The sequence below is a fragment of the Amphibalanus amphitrite genome, unplaced genomic scaffold (assembly GCF_019059575.1).
Source record: "Amphibalanus amphitrite isolate SeventyFive unplaced genomic scaffold, NRLGWU_Aamphi_draft 000892F_arrow, whole genome shotgun sequence".
Lineage (NCBI taxonomy): Eukaryota > Metazoa > Arthropoda > Thecostraca > Balanomorpha > Balanidae > Amphibalanus > Amphibalanus amphitrite.
In genome coordinates this window covers 227,983-236,540 of record NW_024882386.1, presented here as the reverse complement: position 1 = coordinate 236,540, position 8,558 = coordinate 227,983, and positions in this window count along the sequence as shown.

Genomic DNA, 8,558 nt, shown 5'->3' with positions numbered 1-8,558 from the left:
TATCTTCCGTTGACTACATATTACTCTTCACGTCGATTTAGAGACAATTGGCTATTTAAGCAAATTCAGGAGGTCGTCGGTTTACTGGGGACGGTCCCCAGTATCCCAAAAGTTACTGGGGACTGGTCCCCAGTGTCCCCAGTGGTGGTTACGCGCCTGGGCAAGACGGCCAGCTTCTTTCACCGACAGCGCAGCTCGCAACAAATGCCCGAGAGTAGCCGCGTTGATACAGTCGCTCGTTGGTCTCAAGTGCTTCGGATAAGGCAGTATACGAGATTCGTGCAGAAGGCGTATGCTCGTATATAGGACCTAGTTCAGAAGTTTTGTAGAGCCGTTTTTCACGTTCATTATTCGAGAATAAACTGTGCCGGAGGAATATTGCTAACATGTCTGTGAGTATCGAAATCGAACATATTCTTAACAGAAATGCTTCCTTTTTTCCTACAGCAACAAAAATATTTTCACCATTACAGACCCATTGGATCCATTGGTCTTACCCCAAACTCAATGTCAGAAGTTCAGCACTATCATCATCATCATCATATTTATTTGACATCCTTTGAGGACAAAACAAGGAGAACATATCTTCATATCTTCACTATATTTTTTTCTATGTGGACAATTTGATGCAGACAAAGCAAATCCGCGGTAAATGAACACTGGTGGCTGATATGTGTGTACCACAAGTCAAGATTACTTTACTACTCCCACAAGTGATTGCGCGTTTTTAACTCTATAGTGCTGCACACAAAAGCTTGCACAACCTCATATGGATGTTTTCAATGAAATGAGTGTTTTTAAAGAAATCAAAATAAAAGATTATTGACTGAACACAAATTCATCAGACTTCAATGGTGGTGTGTAGTGGGAAAGGCAATTCTGGTCCTAATTTTCTCGCTCGTAGTGCTATTGGTTTGGTCTGCAGAAGGGGTGCCCGTCTTACGCTACCCTGACCGCCTTACCCCACTTTCCCCAAGGTATAGAAACTTAACAAACCATGATGTGCGCCGACCCCCGACGCCCCGATGTAGGCCACATGCCTACCTACTCGTAGGCCTGTAGATGCATACTTTCGACGAACCACGCTCCTCTCCTGATATGGTCTCGACTCTCGATGAAGTCATATGTTATGGGCTACGATTCAGGGTCATACCATTTTTTGGTACCGAGTTGATCAGTCGAGCCGAGGGAAGGTACTGGAAGATTTGTCGCTCCCTCTCGCTTTTTTCATGCGAGTATTTTTTTTCATGAAAACCGGACCGTCAATCTGTGATCTTTCCAACTTTCCCCACATAAACCTCTAGCCCTATTCCTGGCAGGGGGGGGGGGGACTTTAAGGCCCCCCTTCAGGTTTTTCTTGTGCCATTGCCAAACGCTGCAAGACTGAAAGCTCATTCTCGGTGACTTTTTCTAAACATTCATTGCGCACATTTTGACAAAAAAAGTTGCCGGGTTAGGTCAGGTCAGGTCACCAGAGGCGGTTTGGTGACCCCACCTCAGAAAAGTTTGCCATCACGCCAGAGCTAGAGTTTTTGACCGATCAATTTCTTCTCTTCAGGTTTTAGTTAGGGTACCAGTATGTGCAATTTGTATATCTCAGAATTTTCATATCTGTGACCTGAGGTCAGGCCAGACTCGTGACCTTTACCTACATTGCAAGCCTATGGGAAAATATTGAAACGCCTCCTGCTTCGTGTAAACGAGTCAAAACCACCCAATTTTTTCAGTATTATGGAAGATTATCTCATCGGTGATGATCCTGGTGCCGCTAATTGACAGGGGCACCGGCAAAGGTCATCTGAGGTCATGTGACGTCATAAATCGTTTTTCTGTCAATAAATCACGACATGATGGTGCTAAAGACTTGTAAGTGGTACCAAACTGCTCGACTGGTCAAGGCGCGTCGTTTGGTATGCAGCATGACCATACCCCACAACCTCATTGATGAATGACCTGACCTTAACCTCAGGTCAAATTTCAAATTGACCTGTGAAGATCATCACATACTTATTTCGCATCGCCTCGGCGAGAGCAGCAAAAAATGTATTGGCTTTATGTCTCTATGTTTCTTAGTTTAAAAGTCATATAGGTAACTAATCCCAAAACATTTTATCGTTGATGACCTCTGGTGACCTCAATATTGACCTGACCTGAAAATGTTTTTTGTAAAAGTTGTGGATCTTTAAACGACCCATCAAACGCCGTTTGCCGTTTGTCGCTGCGATGTGTAGTTTTTGAGATCTGAAGGGGGGCCGATTCGGCCCCCCGCCAGTTTCTTGTCCCGGCGGAGCCCGGCGCCCGCCAGGAATAGGGCTAGGGAAGGCTAGGAAAAAATAGCGGTGATGATTTGATAAACCCATTAATAAAATATTTATCAGCTAAAAATCAATCGGCTCTGACACAATTGAAAATTTACTTCATTTGCCATACATCACTCCAAGGTGTATATGTTACAGGGAGTATGCGATTTCAGTTAGTTTGCAACGACCCTAGGGTGGTTGTAACCTCCCTGAACGATCAGTTTGTTTGCAACGACCCTAGGGACGTTACAAAATAACTGCTCGTTCCGGGACGTTGTAACGAAACTAGGGTCGTTGCAACCTCCCTAGTTAGTATGCAACGAACCTAGGGTTGTTACAAAATAACAAGGGAGTTTAAGAATTCATCGAGTCTTGTTTCACAGGAGGGCCGTCAACAATCTTGACCAATGAAAATCTTGTTCAATCTACATAGTTCAGTTTAAAAGAAAAGGAGAACAAAATTTGAACATTCAGCCAAGGAGTATATGTGGTGCCCGGGACAAAGCACGAAACTGTGATAATTTTGGCTGCATTATATCGCCAGCATATGCTTACATGTAGAAAATATAGTTACTGGGGTAGGTGTGATGGATATCCGTCGCTATCCGTTTGAGGGTTATCCCTCACACTTTTAGGGGTGCGGGTCGGATAAAACCCCTCGTTTTATTTCGCGATTATCTCGCGCTAAAAGCGGCCGATCGTGACGAAACTTTGAGTGTCCTCGAACTTATCTACGTTACTGGTTACACATTCCCTATACAGTTCATGATCCTGAAACCAATGGCATTTGATCTTTGATCTGATTTCTGAGACCATGGCAGACCGAAATTATTTGCCATATATGTTAGCGCACATAAAATTGCGTTTCCGGACTTCTATTGTGATTACATATAAACGTGCCAACATGTGAACTGATGGTTGTCCCATGCATCATGATGGGTTTCAAGTTGAATTGTCAGTTGTCGGCCAGGTCAAGGTCATTGACGTTTGGTGACTTCGGGTGACTGTTTCAAATTTTACGATTTTAAGGGAATTTTTTTAGCTTATTTTGAATCCAGCATTCGTTGAGACATTTGAGAAGTACGTAGGTATAGTTGTAACGCCAATGCAACTTGCTACGAAGCTGTCGCTGGTGGTTTAGGTACACCTGCTAATATAAACAGGTTGTGCGGGTGGGACGCTTCTACTTGACCCAAACTTACCCAACCCAGCCTGGCTTTATCCTCGCCCCCCCCCCCCAAGTTTTTTTTTCGCGATAGCTCCGAACACGCCAGCAACAGAGAGCTGAAACTACGCATACCTGACCTTTGATTCAAGCCAGATCTCGTGATATCAACCAGATTTTCAGGTCAGGTCAGGTTACTGACCTATGACGTCATAAGTGGACGGTCCTCAGATGCCGCAACATCGCAACGCCCTCAGTCCCAGAGGAGTTTTTACAGGGTGATGAAGCTTACAGTACGTGCATCTTCTAGAAGTCTCACATTGTACCTCTAGGATTTTTCCTAAAGATCACATGAGGTCAGGTCGGTCACGTGACCTCACCACTAAAAGTCCATTGAGAAAAATGAAAACTGCTATTCTGGCGCCGGGAACGATCTCAAACTATCTCAAGCACACGGATCGTGATTTAATGCACTCCTTGCAAGGTTAGATGCTTCAATTTTGCATTTTTGACGTTGCATGACGTCATTTATGACGTCACTAGGGTCATACGAGCTTTTCGTCAATAACTCCCGATCAAACTGAGCTAGCGAGACGGTTAAGCCACCGATGGACACAGGAAGACCTGCCGAATCGAATAATATGCAACATGACCTCCTTTGACCAATTTCGCGACCTAGAGGTCTTTGACCTGACCTTGACCCGAGGTCAACACCTCAAGTTGACCTCACCCGAACAAAAAGTATACCATTCGATGTGCGTAAGCAAGGCGAGCACGTTGATGCTAAAATCGCGCTCAGCGACTGTTTTTTAAGAAGTTATTAATCAAAAACCGAACCCGTGTCTTGGGTCACTTGACCTGACGGTCACCGGTTGACCTGAGACCTTAAACTCGGGTACTAGTTGCTGTGTCTCCTAACGGCACACACGCTCGTTTTTTCCGCGACGTTCTAACTCCATCAGGGGTGAAAAACGACGAGAGGGTCGTACCAACCCTCCCCCCGGCCGGCGCGTATGTAGAAAACCAGGTCCTGCGGTGTTAACTCTCGCCCTTATTGGTGTTTTGCTAGCCGCAAACGCACAGGGCGGGGACAGGTTATGGGTTGACCTTCCAGGTCAGGTCAGTGACTCAAAAGTCGGGAAAATCGGGACCTGTTAAAACTTTGGAGAGTTAGGTTGTTTCGAGTTTTTTTTCGGGGCGGTGATCACGAATTTCATATAAGCTTTGATCACCGATAATGTCTTGATGTTTTTAGGCCAGGTCGGGTCAGGTCAGGTCAGGTCAACCAGTAGGTGTCTTGCTAGCTGTCCATAGTAGGTGTCAATCATCACTGGCAGCTTCGTGACATGGTACGAAGGCGCCAAAATTACTTCTTTAATGTTCAAATGGGTGCTAAATTCGAAATCAGCTCCAAAAACTAGCCTAAAAATATATGAACCCAGAAAAAGTGAACTAAGGTCATCAAAGGTCAATGACATTGACCTGACCTTCACGTGACCTTGACACCCACCATAATGCATGGGACCACCATCATTTCACATGTTTGAACGTTCATAATCACAAAAAGACTGGAAACGAGCGGATAATGGCCGTTTTTACGAAGGGCTTCCTGGCGAATGTCCATCTAATTTGCACAAAACTGCACCAACTGTGCACCTAATCTGCACAAAATGTGCACTAGATGGCCGTCGTGAAATACTCCTAAGCTGAATGTTTAAATTTTGTTCTCTTTTTCTTTTAGACTGAACTAGATTAGATTGAACAAGATTTTCATTGGTCAAGATTGTTGACGGCCCTCCTGTAAAACGAGACTCGATGAATTCTTAAACTCCCCAGTTATTTTGTAACAACCCTAGGTTCGTTGCATACTAACTAGGGAGGTTGCAACGACCCTAGTTTCGTTACAACGTCCCGGAACGAGCAGTTATTTTGTAACGTCCCTAGGGTCGTTGCAAACAAACTGATCGTTCAGGGAGGTTACAACCACCCTAGGGTCGTTGCAAACTAACTGAAATCGCATACTCCCTGTAACATATATAAAAACGTTGTTCCTGATAAAAACACTCCTCACTCTAGATTGTTTGTCGTTTTTCATGGTTCCTAAAAAATAGTCACCTCTTTGCGGATTAGAATTATCTTTAGATGAATCCTTGAATTACTGTGAAGAAGGAGGAAAAAAATAGGATGGTAATTTTCTCAGCACTAAAAACCGGTCATTTTGTGGTATTTTCGGCAAAACTAGGCATTTCCAGTTAATTTGAGGTATAACAGGGTCATTTAGCACCTAACCAGTTATAACACCTATTTAAGGGACTTTAGCACTGCTTTCAGTCTAATTCGCAGTACTTTTAGTTTGAATGACACCTAATGGTAGTCATTTCGCACTATTTTTGGTAGATGTTTAGGCATCCCTACTAAATCTAGAATGATTTTAGTATATTATGGAGAAATAAACTACAATACTAGTCTGTACTAGCTACAGATTGTTTGTTGCCAGGTCGATTAGCGTCTGTTTCGGCGCATGCGTTTTGAGAGGACCGATAGGACGCAAGGCGCGCTTCTTGGACGGATTTGGCAAGGAATTTGGATAGATTGATTTACGTACGGCCTCAGCGTGTGCCGATCATCCTGCCTTTTCTTGTCCAAGAGTGAACTGAGCCTACCGTCCGCCCAAGCGTACTGGTCCGCCAGTGCTGCTGTCTTTATTCTGTCAGGTTATCTAACGGCGCTATGGGCATGTAGGTACAGCATTGCAGTAGCAAATGCTTAATCTAAATGTGCGGTGGCATTTTCCCATGCTTAGTAGGAAGCGCTCGACGTCCCTTCCGTACGTGTCGTGGAAGGGACGTGTCTGACTGTTATTGACGCACATCAACTAGATGGATCTTGATTGTAGCATTTCGCAGCAGCGTTTCGTCGTTCAGCGGCCTAACGCCTAGCCAGCTCTCATTTCGAGGGGGTGGTACTTTGCTGAGGAGCATGAGTGGTCACGCTGCATCGTGAGCCAGATGAAGCCGGAGGGCAGACCGTGTACCGTACATTTGCGTACATGATTTTGTCCCAGTTCCCACGAACCTAAGCGATGCGCATTTTTGTCCACAAATTTACCTAATATATACCCAGCATGCCTATTAGTCGTTAGGGGGCAGCACCGGGCGTGGTGTATTGCGTAGAGGGCAGGACCTATGCAACAAAACTTGCTCCAATTCCGTTTTCATCGTGGAAGTAATACGCTGAATGGAGGATCATACTTTGATGTCCAACTTGCGTACAACATAAAAAATAAATACCTCAAGGCTCAAGAATACTGTGAACATAGCAGTAGCTCGTGCTCGGCAGTGAAATCATGAATAGTGCTCATATACCGGATTTAGTGCAAAATGAGCTACCACACACCCATTTATTATGCCAGATCTGGCATCGCCTCTATACTAACTAAAATAGTGCAGAATGACCGGATATACCTGTGTTTGACAGGAATTGCCTGCGAAAAGACGATAGTGCAAACTGAACTTATGATAGTGCAAAATAACTGAAATTTAGGTACTGAAAAAATTATCCCCCAAAAAAATATAGTGAATGATATCTATTATACTTTCAGTCTGTCATTTTCTGCTCATCCTAGTTGGTAAAGCTCATTTAGTTTTGGGTCGTCTGTTTCAGACATACATATGCAAGGGGATTTGGGCTTGGGCTGGGTCGGATGAGTAATGTCTTTTCTGGAGTTCTCAAGGCCCAAGGGTGTAATCGTGATCCATTGCTTTTGCCATTTTTAAATTCCTTATTTTGTTCATGTATATCCATGCAAATATCTTTTGGTAAAAGTATACATTGAGTCCAAACTCCGAGTGACTGTTAAAAGATAAAGTTTTCATATTCTTACATTATTTGACATCCTGAATCCAAAAATGATACTTGTATGTCCTGGAAATAGAAGAATAAACATAATCAAACCTGACCTAACCTTACCTATTTACCTACAACCTACCAACCTACAACCTTCAAACCTACAACCTAACCTAACCTACAAACCTACCAACCTAAAACCTACAAACCTACAACCTAACCTAACCTGAAACCTAAATTTTTTGCTGTTACATATTTGTATCAACAGCGTCACAATTGTCCACTCGGACCTAATATATACTAATACCTATTTTTTGTGGTTAACATAGAGAAGATACAATAACATATTGTTTTAACTTTAGGCCTTGCATTGCGGTTTTTGCTGTATTCTCGCAGGCTAAGGCACATTTTAACATTTACAGGCTCTGATAAATGATGAATTAATTATAAATCATGCTGTGTTCTGATAATTTCTTTTGTTTTTATTAGTTTCCATTCATATTTCATAGCTATTTCACTTTTCAGAGTTGAGAACGAAATCCAATTCAATTCAGATGCCAGCCGCCAGGTTGAGGTGGCATAGTAAAAATGCATTGCTATTTAATTGCATGTCTTTAGGTACCTCATAAATATTGAACTCAGTTTGACTACTAAAAACAATTATACTTGAAATTGATGGTATTATGAAAATTATTTTATGAAACATTTTTACATTATGCTTATGATAGGCATCTTGAATTAACACATGGGAATGTGGCACAGGAGTCAGTATACCTAATCATGAATGTTTTAGATTTTACTTGACTTAACCTACCTAATATTTGGGACAATGATTTTTTGAAAGACAAGGTAAAACTTCATGGGGATCATGTTAAGTTAAGTTATTTACAACTGCTAACAAATATCAATATTGATCAAATATGAGTATCAGTAGAGCAGACATCACACAAAGGTTTCCAACCAGGGAGAGGTGCTATAGGTACCTACCCAGAGATGTTTCTTCCTAACCAAACCTAAACAAACCTCACCCAGCCTGAGCTAACCTAACCTACAACCTTCAAACCTATAAGCTTACAACCTACAACCTAGAAACCTACAGCGCCTCTCCTTGGTTGGAAAATCTATGAGTGATTTCTGCTCTACTAAGGTCCAAATATGGGTACCTACATACCTGATACATGTCCTTTGCATTTCTGTGTACACTCATAAATGAGTTGGTATGTTTTGTTTTCAAAATGAGGCAGGAT